The sequence below is a fragment of the Herpailurus yagouaroundi genome, unplaced genomic scaffold (genome assembly GCF_014898765.1).
Source record: "Herpailurus yagouaroundi ecotype Mexico unplaced genomic scaffold, PumYag 77, whole genome shotgun sequence".
NCBI lineage: Eukaryota > Metazoa > Chordata > Mammalia > Carnivora > Felidae > Herpailurus > Herpailurus yagouaroundi.
The window spans coordinates 82714200-82729176 of NW_024412388.1; positions in this window are offsets into that span (position 1 = coordinate 82714200).

Consider the following 14977-nt stretch of genomic DNA (forward strand, 5'->3'; position numbering starts at 1 on the left):
GCTGAATATCTCAAATGGCAAAGCTCCTGCTGGTCAATCACCTTAGCACCTCAAGTGTATTACAGCCTCCCAGTTCTTTCAGCACCATCTATTTTCTTACTTATCACTGACATGAAATCACCTTTACAGAATTCAACACATGAACATTCTGGTTTATTTTCAAGTGGAATATATTTGCTGGATGTGTTATTAAATGCGACGTGTAGTTTAAAGTCTTTCAGAATTTGCTGTATTCAACAACACAGGTTAAATAAGTGGCAAAATAATATGTGAAGACCTTGACTAATTCTGCTGTTTGGGTCTCCAAAAAAATCAAATAATACAAGTTCAAAGGCTTAGCTGGACTGTTACCTGCCTCTTGGGAGGGAAATAATTCCCTTGCATCCTGCCATGAAACAGGCTGCCGCGTACCCTCCACTCCCAAGCCAAGGGTTGAATGCAAACAAAATGCTCCTCTAGTTACATTCCCCATTAGTTGCTGTTGGTCTCTCTTCAGTTATCTGCTGACACATCCAGAGGAGAATAAAGGCAGGGAAACATACCCTACTTTCCTTTCTTGACAGGCTGTCTTTCTCATGTTAATAGAAACCTTTAATAGTATTAGGAACCTTATCTCATTTAATCTGCACAGAAGCTCAGAGAAGTAGATTCCATTACCATTGCTATTTCACAGATGAAGAAACTAAGGTATGTAGAGATTAAGTAACCTGTCCGAGGTTACATAGCTCATAAAAAATAGAGCCTAGGATTCGAACCAAAGCTTAGTGACTTAACCCCTCTGCTCAGCTCTACTGCCATCTATTGTAATTTACATACACTTGTGCAAGTTTCCTACTGTATGAAGGACACTTGAGGCACAAAGCAGTAAAGAGTAAGAGCCAGCTACAAACATGGGCTTCCATTTCCTGGTTGCTCCAGCATGAGCTTGATTCCAACGGTTTGTTCCTGCTGTGTGCTCAGATTCCTTCTCTCTTTCTCACCCGTCAACCCCTCCTAAGACCTGGTGTTGGTTTTTTCCTAAGACTTCCCTGGGATCTCTGCCAGGCATTAGTCAAGATCTCTCCTCAAATCCTTAGGTCTATGAATAAAGATATCTTTTTCTGTTTGGCTCTGAGAAAGCCCGTGATAGTTAGTGATGGTCTGCTTCCCAAACTTAACTGGAGACCCTGCTGGTTCAGCCCATTAAACATTTTCCTCAACTCTGAGGACTACCTGTTATTCACTCTCCCTAAAACTGAATTCTGATATAATTAGCTTTTCCTGGTTTCTGTTGTCTCTCTCTTCTTCCTGCACCCCACTCTCCTTCCCTCACTGTCCCCATCTAATCTTGCTTCTTTTCTGTTTGGTCTCTCCCACACTTCCCCCTAATCCTTTTCCAATTGCTGTTTCCTCAGGCCCTTAACCCGGGCTCAGCTCCTCCCTGTTCCTCTAAGCCTCCTTCTCCCTTCTCTCCGTAAACACATAGGTTCACTAAAAGCGCTCTTTCCTTTCTAACTGCTTCTGCAAGCCCCTGGCCAGGGCACTCCATCCCTTTCTCCTGCCCCCCAGCAGGAATGTGTGCATCTTTCTCTCAAGGTGTCCTGTCACTTAATAAATATCCCTTGGCATGTTGAGAGACAGCCACCATCTGGCTCTGATAAGGTCCATCAGCAAACATCCTTAGAAATATTAAAATAAAAAAAAGAAATATTAAAATCATTTATATTGTACATAACATGTACTTCACCTTTCCAGAACTTTTAATCACACTCGCGTTTTGCATTTGGGTGCTCTCCTACTCTATTTTTTCATTTGTTCCTACAGGACAATGATCTCACAAGCTAGAACTTTTTATACAAACATTCTCAATGATACAATGTGTGATAAGCAATATATTTCATGCACAGGGCGTGGTAGAGGATAGGAAAGTAAACTCATAGCTTGGTTTTTGAAAGTTTTGCCTATTTGTTGTTAGAAAATTATGTTTCAACCACAGTTACAGACACAGAGGGCAGGACACATTCCCAGCAGCAAAAAATCGGCAGGAGAAAGTCCAGGCAGATGGCAAATGTGCATCAGGGGAGAGTCAGCAGTGAGCAACAGGTGTGCTGGCAGAGAAGGCAAATGCAGCATCAGGAGCTGGGCTGGCAGCAGACAGAGTCGATATCAGGAAAATCTGGCAACAGGTAAAAGGCGCCAACCGTAAGCAGCAGTAAAGTTTAGGTCCATAAAATGACTCAGGTGGCAGGACAGGAGCATAGCAGTGGAGGGGAATAGGATACTGGGCAGAGGCTGACAGTAAACACAGAAGCACCAAGGGTTTGCCTCAGTTACTGGAAGTGAGATTCGAGATACAGTTTTACTCACAAGGGAGGTGAGAGGTAGGGTAGAAAGTCAACAAGACTGGAGCCTGAGCCATTGAGCAACTGCCTTCCACTCATTTCCACCTGTGTGGGACCAAGATTGACCTGAAGGTTGGAAATTGAATCAAACTTCCGGTGGGAATCAAGCAGTCTAGCTCTCCAGTTCAAGGCAAATGAGCCTATCAGATAGTTACTGGGTGAATCACAGGTGGTTAAAGGGTTATGAAGGGGGAAATAGCAGCATGGACAGCTTCTGGGTCTCCTGGGTTGACAAAAAGTCCTTATCCCTTATAGGAATTTGTCTGGCACAGATTCTAGCCTCCCAATGGAGACCTGCCTGCCTGCCCCTGGGCAGGTCCCAGAGACACCTGCTCTACAAATCTGTAAGTCCAAGGCATAGGGTAATGATGTCCGTTATATACACTAGAAACAAACAAAACTTTCCGTTAGTATCATCTCACATGGATTTGACAGATTACATGTTAAGATTACAGAACGCTTTAGATGTGCAGGCCAGAGAAGGCAACACGACTTCCAGAATACCTTTTGGTCAGAGCGGGCATTACATCAACATTTGGAGAACTGATTAATTTTTGCCCTTATGTTAAGGTTTCCAGACAAGTAGAAGCTTGATTCTAACCAAGGCCCTGGCCACTCTCGTTTATCCAGGAGCCAAATTATGAGTAATCTTGACCTCAGTGTATGTTTGGTGATGATCAAGTGTCGAGTATTGCATAAAGGAATAGTTCTCTGAATGCTGGGAGAACTGCCATAGAGATTTCCTGACATAATGTCTATAACTTGAAATGCAAAATATCTACTGTCTGGGAAACTGTCCAGAGTTTCAGAGCTGGCAAGATGCTGAGTTGCCCAGGTAAATACTTTTGTTTAAATACAAAGAATGGTATGTATAGGTGTGTTGCATCTATCTGAATGCTAATTGTTTCAGAATTAAGGCACCTTTAGTAACTATTATTTGTACATTTCTCAATGAAGTCACTGTTGCCAAATAAATCATACCCTAATTGAGCGTGGCAGAAACTTGTACTTTTTGCTGTCATGAGCAGTTTCGGAGACCCTCATTTCTCCTGCCACAGAGCAAATACTGATACCACTCTGCCATCCGGGCATGTACAGGGTGACCAATAAATGCCAGAAATGGCTCTACTTTGACTGTCCAAGCAGGAGGTGGAAAGAAGTAATCCATTTCATTTAGAGTTGTGAGTATCATCTTGGCATCAAAATGACAAATGGTCCTTCTCCATGTGTGAAGCATGCTGGAGTTAGTGGGCTATGTACCAGGGCTATAAAAACTTGGAAATGTCAACGGCATTTCCGAGCATCTGCTCTCTCTAGCCCACATTTCTGGGCAAGTGTAAAAATTCTTCAGGATGATGCATTCAAGCCCCAGTTTCCAGCATAAACTGTCAGGAGAAATTTTAAATTTACATCAAAGAAATTAGGTGAATCATCCTATTCTCCCCTGTTACTGCTCCGTGGGGGTCTCTGGGATGAGATGAAATTGTGGTTACATTTCCAAATGGGTTATAAACCCAGTACAACTATCCTTAGAGACTCACAACTTACACTTCTCCATTTTCTGATACACTAGTGAGTCTCCATACACACTTGATGTAGCAGTGAGCCTTAAAGAAAAGGCAAAAATAAGGAGGAAAATGGATAGTTGAAAGCTTTGTGGACCTGATTAAATGTGTGTGTGCGTGCACGTGCGTGCATGGGCGTGCACGCGCGCACACACACACACACACACACACACACACACACACAATCTCTAGCCCTACATCACTGTTTCCTGGATAACTCCGTCCCATTATATTCTGGTAAAATGGCATACTAGCAAATAGCTAAATAACAACTCTCCATCCCGACAGAGAATTTTCACCCTGTGAAGTCCCCTTTATTTTTGTGACTACTGAGCTTTTAATGGAGCTTCACTTCAAAGCTTTCAAAGATAGAATGTTGGGGAGTAGTGACACCCTAAATCTAACTAGACTTTTTAACTAAAGTTTTTGGGTAGATGATTATGTTTGCCAGAGGAGGATTTCCATTTGGAGGCAGAGTCATTTTATTTTGAGAAGATCTATCTCTCGCCTTAGCCCAGAAACAACAGTAAGAACCCCCAAATGGCAAACTCAGGCAGCCTTCATCCTTCTCTGTCTCAGCTTCTAGGGAATTACCAAGATACTCATAGCTTTCTCTAGGTATTTTTAGAAAACAGACAATAACCAAGAAATAAACACATTGACTAAGTGCACACGTCACTGAGATGATTGCTAATTTAGAAATACACTTCTAGCAACTCATTTTCTCCTACTGTTTCCAGGCACAGTACCAGCAAGAAATTAATTGCTTCAGAGAAGGAGGGGGGAGTAAAATAAAATCAAATAAACCTCTCTTTAAAAAATAGCACATATGGAATTTTAAGAACATTCTAAAGTTGCCCAGTAAACCGAATAGTCAGACTCTGCTTCAGCAGGCTGAGGCCAAAGTTGGTGCACAAACACACGCTTCCCAGTCTGTGGTGGTGGTACCTCTCTGGCAGTTGCTGTGATATATGCACACTTGTACTCATCTTGAAGTTTTTGATTAATGCGCAGTTAATCTTTCTTCTTGCTAATAGACCAAAATATTTCTCATCAAGGAATAAATGATCGGACTACTGATACAAGCGGCTTTTGAGAAGTCCATTTATAATGCAGCACCTTCAGCAAAAAATTCTTGATTTAAAAAAAGAAGAAAAACTAAAATTGATGTCTTCAGACTTTTACAACTCTCTCCCATTCCTTTTCTTGGACAGGGGCTTTTCAGTAGTAGAAATGAAGGGGGAAAGAGAGAAAGAAAGCAAAGGAGCCTTTATTGGGGACTTAGAGTGTGCCAGGCCCCATACTGGGCACCGAGTTAGCACATGGTCTCATTTAATTCCCACATCAACATTTCAGAGCAGGTATCGTTATCCCCATTTTACTAACGAGTAAACTGAGCTTCACTGATGTTAGGTTGTCCAAAGTCATGCGATTAGCAAATGGTGAGAACTAGTTTCAAACCATTATCCCTCTGACCATAAAAGCCATGCTATTTACGCCCCCATGGTATTGAACATCCACAGATTTAGCATAAAGACAAAGTGTATAATTCTGTTCATTAGAGATGTTAATTTTGGACAAATTCCTATAAATATATACAATGTTTCTTGAATAGCTGAATTCAGGGTGCTGACCATTCACATAGATATTAAAATAGAAAATAATGCCGAGGGTTTATCTCCTCACAAAAGCATGAGAGCCTCAAAGAGACAGAAGTCATCAGCTAGAGGGTCAGAAGAATTTTACTCACAGGACCAACACTGACATTGAAAAATTTGCTTTAAGAACCTATCACTTAAGGGGCATGTGGGTGGCTCAGTCGGTTGAGCGCCCAACTTCAGCTCAGGTCATGATCTCACAGTTTGCGAGTTTGAGCCCCACATCGGGCTCACTGTTGTCGGAGTGGAGCCTGCTTCAGATCCTCTGTCCCCCTCTCTCTCTGCCCCTCCACGCTTGTGCTCTCTCTTTCAGAAACAAATAAACATTTTAAAAATTAAAAACAAAAAAGCCTATTGCTTAAATCCACTTCATCCCATAGTAAGGAGTAATCACTAATTCTTGGTCAAGTAATACAGGCAGCAAAAGCTCTTGGCATGAAGGCCAGACTTTGGGGCCAATTCTGGGAGGAACACAAGTTGACATAAGTACAGTGGCCAACCCAGCCTTTGAGAAGGGCATGAAACGCTGAGAGGTTGACAGGTGCAGTGACATTACATAAAACTAGCCAGGCGATCCACTGGATGTGGATTCTGGTCCTAGTTATTATTTATGGCAGGATTCTAAACACGTCACTAAATCTCTCTGGGCTTAGTTTCCTCATCTCTTAAATAAGAGTTTGAGGTCAACTACCTTCAAGATTCCTTGCAAACCATTTTAGCTTCTTTGTTCAACACAGTGGAGTTAAGAGAGAGTTCAGAGTGGGGCACAGAGGAGGCTGTACTGACGTTCAGACTTGCCTGTAGCCAAGAGCATGCACAAACTGAAAATCTCCTTGTTTCCAGCCAAGCAATGACAATGAAGAGAAAGCCAAAATCCAAGCAGTCCAGTAAGTTTTAATCCCAGGCTTTCTTCCACAAGAAATTTAAAAATTAATAAGACAGTTGGGAGTAGTGGGAATAGCTGGTCTGAAAGAAAAGTCTCTAACCAGCTCCTACATATTGACACGTTACTTCTATTGTCTCTAAATACAATTTTGACCTGCATTTCCAAGCATTTAGTATTGGTCTCAGTTCTGTCAGTGATTCCCATATTCTTCAAGGAGCAGAACTAAAGAAATCAATAAACCACAGAGACATTTTAATAACATCCTTCTAATAAAGGAATTCGAATCCTTAGGTTTTTCCTTCAGGGAGATTCATTTAATTGACTTAGAGTAATAGCAGCTTGATTCATAAAGAATTTTTTTTCATCTTCACTACATTTTAAATCCGTTTCGCTAATAGCTACCACTCACTTACCCAGCTTTAAATAACATAGTCCTAGCCAAGTGATTAAAAAATGTGGTTTTGTTTATTTTACAATTTTATAATTTTTTGAAAGAGATGACTAGGTAATTTGAGGACTTCTGTGGGTTTGCAAACTGCCTTCAAAGTCAGGTGGGACAGTTTCTTGACTATGGGAAGAAATACATACATCATACATATATGATACATATACCAGTACATATAAATTATAATTCTTAATTTTATTATACATAATGTATTGATTATATTAACATATATGTGCATATGTATCAGATCATACACTCTGACTTTTAGGTCTGAAGACAAAACATGGAATTCTGGGTTAATAAATATAGTTAACACATAACTACATACAAGAATGAATTTTGTAGCACTCGCTTTTATAAGGAGTAACTGTTGATAACTTAAATATTAAGTATTGATTGGTTAAATAAGTTATTGTTTAACCTTATAACAAATACTATATAGCTGTTCAAAAAATAGATATGGATTTATATATACGGACATGAAAAGACAAGGAAAATCTGTCATCCAGTGACTAAGGCATTGCAGCAGAGCAGTAGATGTGTGTTCTCACGTTGGTGTACGTGTAAGAAAGTTCAGACAGTATACCATACAATTGCTAATGGTTCTCTCTGGGCAAAGGACTTTTGTTTTCTGCGTGATGGATTTTCTGTTGCGTGCAAATCGGATGCAACTTTATATTACTATTATAATCAGAAAAAACACTCAGAGGAAAGATGCAAGGTAATTCAAAGATTGATGCAAGCAGGCTCCCCATAGACATATATGCTTCTGATGTCTTACTCTGAGTTAAGCAACAGGGCGGAGTTTGGCAGTGTGACAGGAAGTCATTTCAGAAGACTCATTATCTTTCAAATTTGTATATACGGTAACTCACAGGTGTCACTCAGGAATCTCTTGATGATGATGGGACTGATCTTGGCTTTCAAAAACCCATTTGAACACATTATTTCAGAGGGGAGCCAAGATAGGGAACTGTGGTTGATAAAACCTTACATGTGTTTCGGCTTTGGCAATACCAAATATTTCAGGACCTGCAACCCAAATTAACATGAAAATTTCAATTTATTAATGAATACAAATAGAAAAAGAATAGAAGAGCTGTTAGAAACCAATATGGTGTTTCAAGGTCAATAAATACAGCTACATAGCACTACGCTAGACACTTCAAACCGAAGCTATTGCTGGTTTTGGTGCTTTTAAGGTATTCCACAAATGGCAAAAGAGCACAGTGCATTAAGAAAATTCTAGTCTGGGGGTGCCTGGGTGGCTCAGCTGGTTAAGCATCCAACTTCAGCTCAGGTCATGATCTCGCAGATTGTGGGTTCGAGCCCCGCGTCGGACTCTGTGCTGACAGCTCGGAGCCTGGAGCCTGCTTCAGATTCTGCGTCTCCTCCTGTCTCTGCCCCTCCCATGCTCATGCTCTGTCTCTCTCTCTCTCTCTCTCTCTCTCTCTCTCTCTCTGTCTCTCAATAATAAATAAACATTAAAAAAAATTTTTTAAAAAAAAAGAAAAGTCTGGACTGGAAGTCGGGAGACCTGAAGTCCATACCCAGCCCCAGCAATGACAGACAAGCTGTGCGATGCAGACCAATCCACTTACCATCCATGGTCTCAATTTCCTTAAAAGGATTACACTGTCTTTTGTCTACATTTTCTTCCACTGAGTCTATTTTACGTCACAAGCAAAGAATCTGAACTGCCTGCGTTGTTGACTGCTGCATCTCCAGCATCTGGGATGGTGTTTGCTACATAGACGACGCTTAACAAACACACAATGGAAGGAAAAAAGTCTTCCGTGGTGCACACTGAGGCTTTTTATGAGAGGTTTCAGCATAACCTGGAGTAAAAAATGGGAGGGCAGCAAATAAAGATGAGGATCCGTCTCTTGGACAAAGGAACTTCTTTGCCTAGAAACCAAAAACAAACAAACCTGAAAAACCCATGGCAAAGCCATCACTGAGTCCTATTGTGTATCAGAAGCCTCACTGCAGGCCCTGCAGAGTCCCTGCTGGGAAGGTTACACAAACAAAGCGGAGCCCACTTAGAGTCTCACTCAGAGCTCCAATAATTGGGCCTTCCTCTCCTCCCTCTTTGACTGTCGCTGAAACCTGCCCTATAAATCAGATTTAATTATCTATAAAATTTGGTGTAGAAAAGGATTTACTCATTAAAAATGTTCATCAACTTGCTACCCACGTTCCAGACTAATAGAAGCGGAAAAGGAACACCATGGAAACACCAGACGGGCTGGAGAGATAAGCAAGCTTTGAAATACCTGAACCTCAATTAAATGGCAAGTTCCAGTTTCTGTATTTGCCTTTTAAAATATCATGTTGGGAATAAGTAAATGTCACCAAGTAAGCAGCCTATTTTCCCATCTTTTCTCTTTCGGTTACTTGCTTCAACAGGTCTTTAAAACTGGGTTTTCCTAGTTGACCTCCATTGCCTGTGTGTTACCCAAAATGTTCTCCCCACTCATGTGTGTGTGCGTTTGCAAAATGTCACAATCCTCTCTACAGCCAAACACAGGGCTCACGTTTAGTCACAGAGTGAGGAGCAGTTAATTAATGAGCGCCAAGGGAGGCAGCGAGGAAACTGGAGAAAAACGTCGCCAGTAGAAGATCAGAGGGGAAATGTCTGAAGTCAGTCCAAGATAAATCTACTGTCCTTAGAGATAGCCCTGGGACAGATGATGCTGGCTGCCAGCTAAGTTGCATTTCACGTGTGTGTGTGTGTGTGTGTGTGTGTGTGTGTGTGTTGGGAGGAATGTTTGTTGTGTTTGTTTGTGAAGGTTAGGTAGAAGCAGGAAGTGTGGGAACAGGAGACAATGTTAGAGTAACTTTAACAAAGGCAAAGTTCCCATCTAAAATTGCACATCAACTTCCACGAAACTCTTCATTTGTGAAAAAGGCAAAGATCTAAAACTTTTTCTCCTTTTCCAGCACATGACAGGATTTTTGTCGTGACTTTCCTCAATTCTCCCTGTGCCAAGAAAGTAAGTGCCCACAGGAGTGGGAGGGAAAAGACACATGGAGTGGCAGCAAAGAAACCTGCCCAGGGAGCCAGCCTTGCCTTCTGGCCCCTCGCTTCCTTCCAGAGAGAACGTCTTTCCTTGACAGTGCTTGCCTCCTGTCGTTTCTTCCCCACACTCTGCCCAACCCTGGAAATCTGGATTTTCTTTTTAAAGAAAGATGCCTAGAGAGAAAAATAGACCATGAACAGCCAAGAGAAAATACAGCCGAGCTTGTTGATATGGGCCTGTCAGATATTTCAAGTGTTAGTGGTAAGGCTCACTTATTTTCTAGAAACTTGTTTCCTTTCATTTCACTCTGTATATTCTTTTTGTTTATTTGTCTCTAGTGCATATAGTCTTCTGTGATTTGTCCCTTCAATCTATTGCTGAGCCTTCTATTCTCTGATCGATCTAATCTCGTGAACATAGCAAAACTGACCCAAATTAAGATTTAGGATGTCTTAACTAAGTTTTGGAAAAGCAGGTTGCTCCAATTATTATCTACTCATTAATAGAATGGGTGTATGTTCTCAGCTCACATATGGTCTTCAGAGACTCATGTTCTTGACCACACAACTGCAAGAACATTCCACAGCCACACTCCCCAGACTGATGGTCTAATCGAGTGAGAAGGCTTGCTCTTGGTCTAGTATTTGCCCCATGAACCTGGGGGGTTAAAAAAAAAAAACGTATTGCAGATTGTACTTCATGATTCCTTCTTTTTTTCCCCTTGAACCATTTTATTGTTGTTGTTAATGCACTGCCTATATGACTCCCTAGATTATGAGCTACTCAGGCCAGAATCATGTTTTATTCGTTTGGTATCATTATCGTCTAAGACAGTGCCCAACATTTAGAAAAATTTTAATATTTTGAAATGAATGAATGAATGAACTAATGAACAAATCACCTTTTTTTGGGTAGTAGAGCTATAGAGCCATCTTATTCAGATACAAAAACTAAAATTTAAAAACCCGTAGCATTTTGACCTTCTGGGTTCTCCCCATTACTCAGAGTGCAAGGCACTATGAATGATGGCCCTGGTATTTTCCATGAGCACTGTGTTCTCTATTTCTTGTCGTTCCTATTTCGTCATTATCCTTGCTCTTATCCCAAATAGACATAGAAGGCATTTACTCAAATCACTGTGCTGTCAGTAAAGAAAATTTTGGATTTTATTCAAATTAATATCTAAAACTCTGTGCTGCTCAACTTCTGCTGCCAGTGTAAGTGCATTCATTGGAAGTAGGGGTAGAGCAGAGTTGCAAATGTGATTAAGGAGAAGGGTTTGAAGAAGAGAATCAAAGAGAGTGTTGTTCATTCAACCACCATTTATCATTTTCTTACTCTAGGCCCAGTATTGTGCTATTCTCTTGCAAGAGAGTGGTAAACAAGACATAGTCCTTGTTCTCAATGAGTTAAAAATCTAGTAGAGCCTGTTGTGTGAATCTGGTAGCCTTACTGATTTCACTGCCCTGAAAATTATACCATATAAATGGTTGTGAGGCCTTAGGCTGTTCTCCTCGTGTTGAGGATAACTGATAATGGATGAAATTTCCCAGAACTTGAGCCACGAGCTTGACTATTAGTTATGCATTGTTGAGTTCTATGGTCACTCTTCCATGCCAATAGGCTTGTTGCCACTGCCCAAGTGAATACTGAATATACTCCTTAGGCAGTGGCAGAATCTGATGAAATCCAATACAGGACCAGTTAAAAACAGAAGGCAGCCATCACAGTCTTTCCAAATTTTGTAAATATAGTGGTTGGCATTCATAGACAAAAACGACAGACACCCACATCAAAAGACTGAAGGCACCTCAAAACCCCATCCTGTCCTAAAAACATGTCCCTCAAACCAGCAGTAGATTCTTAATACTCCCTCCAGGAAAGGTGGTGTCATCAGATTAAGTCATCAGGTTCTTGGAAAGAAAAATTCATGATCAGATTTTACCCACTATCAGGAATTTGCTATTTAATGAATCCATCACCCTCTCTCCTCCTAACCTCCTATGTTCATCCCCACCCATTCCCATCTCAATCTCTGCTCGAGTAGTGAGAAGTCCCAAACTTGGAGGTGGAGTGTGGAGCGAGAGTTGGGGGGGGGGGTCAGGGGGTGGTGTTAATCCTTAATTTGAGAAGGACATCTGCTTTTTTCAAAAGGCTTCTACATATCTCACTGGGGGTCTTGCTTGGGTTGTGGGGATCTGGAAACAAAACACAGAGAAAGGGAAAGAATTACTGGAAACAAATTTCCCCATGTCACGATTTTGTGAGCTACCTGATCTGCAAGTGATAGCTCTTCTATTCAAACCTCAACCCTGGTTCAGAGCTCTCTAGAATGTCTGCTATAGGCACAAAACTCCCATGAAGATGCTTGACAATCTCACCCATGCAGTTCCCCTCTCAGCTGCAGCTACATTAAGTGACATCCAAACGTTGGTAATGAGGAGACATCTGCATACACACTGGTTTTGAAACATAAAGCACTGGAGGAGTTATGAGCTGTCAATCATTTCAGCTGTTCTCGGCCCTGTGTTTATTCAGAAATAATTTTCAAGGCTGCAAGAAGTGTTGTTACTAACTGATGAGCAAGTTTGAACACTAAGAATGAAGAATGATTGATGTTCTTTTAGGTAAGCTGGGAAACTCTTCATCCACTAGAGGCAGCCACAGCTCAGGATGCTGATAAGGTACTGACATGGAGAGTGAGTGATGAGTGGTGTGTAATGTCTGTTGAAAATGAGAAGCTATGACAACAGTGTGAGGAGGAATCCTCTGAACACAAATATTATGGCTCCACACAAGCAAGCTAATAGCTCTGAGATCTTGACTTTGTCTATGGCGAAACTCCAGTCAGGATCGCTTTTCCTTTTCTGTCAGAAGAGAATACAAAAGCAAAGACTCATTATTGGTAATGAAAATCCCCTTTCATTCATCACCAAACTGGTAATTTTGGAATTTTCTCATCGGAATGCTTAATTCAGAATATTTTCCACCTTGCCATAAGTTGCAGTCTTACTGGAGAAAAGGACAGGAACTTTTAGGAACGTTAAAACTATTCCAATCTAGAAAACGTGAATCCTATCCTGGGATTCATGTCAGCAAGTCAATAACCCTGAAGTATCACCCGGCTAGCTTTCCTGAACCTTGATCTCAGAAATCAGAATGTGGCTTAATACGAATCCACATTTCTGACAACTGGAAAAACTTCTTTTGATCATTGGCCATTGACCAGCTGGCCCACAAGCTATGGCAATGCCCTCATCACTTTTCTCTGCAAACCCTCACCCTTACATGCAGCACCTGAACGTATATATGCTCTCAATAACATTCAGTTGGGGCATCTTCTGTGCCTGGTGTGGTGCTGGCTCCAAGATACAGTTGTGGACACAACAAAAATGCTCCCTGTTTCCATGGGGTCCATAGTGCAGCACTGAAGGCAAAATATACATTTTGACAAGTGCTCTGAAAGGTAAGTTGCACAGAGTGTTGTGAAAGAGAATAATGAAAGGCATGCAAAGGACTCATGGAAGGTCTCTCTGAGGAAGTTGTATTTAAGTTGACTTGACATGTGAAGCTTGAATAGGAGAAGTCCAGGCAAAAGATAGGGGTGGGTGACTGGGGAAACGTTCCAGGCAGAGAGAACTGCATGTGCTAAGACCCCACTGCAGGTTCAAGGAAGAGAACAGCACATGAATGGAACCTGTTTTCCTTAGACAACTGAAGTCATTCAAATCAGTGAATATCTGGGGCGCCTGGGTGGCTCAGTCGGTTAAGCGTCCGACTTCAGCTCCGGTCACGATCTCGCGCTCCGTGAGTTCGAGCCCCGCGTCGGGCTCTGGGCTGATGGCTCAGAGCCTGGAGCCTGTTTCCGATTCTGTGTCTCCCTCTCTCTCTGCCCCTCCCCCGTTCATGCGCTGTCTCTCTCTGTCTCAAAAAATAAATAAACGTTAAAAAAATTTTTTTTTAAATAAAAAAAAACAAATTCAGTGAATATCTTTTCTATCGTAAAATATAAAGTCTCTAAATTTATCATAAATAGTGAGTTATTATAAATCCTGTCCCTTTCACTTGCTCCGGATTCTCAATACTTATTAACTAGCATCTTTGGGCTTCTTCCTCTGGCCTCGTCTTCATTCCTTCAAAGATTTATAGATCTTTTCTAGTAACAGTGGGAGGGAGATAGGATCATTAGTTAGGACATTGCTCTGTGATTGGACCCTGCCATGGAAGACTTGAAGGATTAGAGATGTGGTAGAAGCAGAGAGTGTGGGAAGTTGGACAGAATGTTGGAGTAACTTGAACAAGGCAAAGCTTCCCTCTCGCCCTCCCCCTTGGCGGCAAGGAGGCCAGGCCTTACCTTCTGAAGTCTTTTTTTTTTTTTTCTATCAGTAGACAATTAACAGTTTACTTTTGTGTCAGAGCCCCCCTGAAGGTTTGTCATTGTGTAAAATGTCAGTCAAAACGCCCATCAAGAGGAAAACAGTAGAGATAGGGCTTTAAGTTGAGGAGGAGAGATTATCTGCTTTGTTGGCAACTCATTAACACTTTTTTGCCATCCTAAAATTCAGTCAAAATCTCAGCTCAACAAGTACCTTCTGCTAAATTAAACCTGACATCCCCTCCCCAACTGTTCCTCTCCATGGCCATATTCATTCTCAGTGCCAAGTTCTAGTCCATCAATTCTCTCTTCTATAGTATATCTCAAGTCTCTTTTCCTCTGTGTTATCCCCCATATCCACTTTGCACCTCGCCTGTATTTCAATCTCTCATTTTCCTAATGTTCCGCAATACTCATTGCCTGTACTGTGCATGCTGTTGTGAATTGCACCCTCTTATATGTAAAACAATTAAAGAGCAACGCATTCACTTTTTTCTCAACTAATTTGTAGAAACCTTGATTACAGAGATGAAGTCCTACACTTCCTTAAATCTTTTCCAATACTAGTGCAAAGCTGGATCCATGGCAAGCTCTCAAAAAATAAAATAAAATAAAATAAAATAAAATAAAATAAAATAAAATAA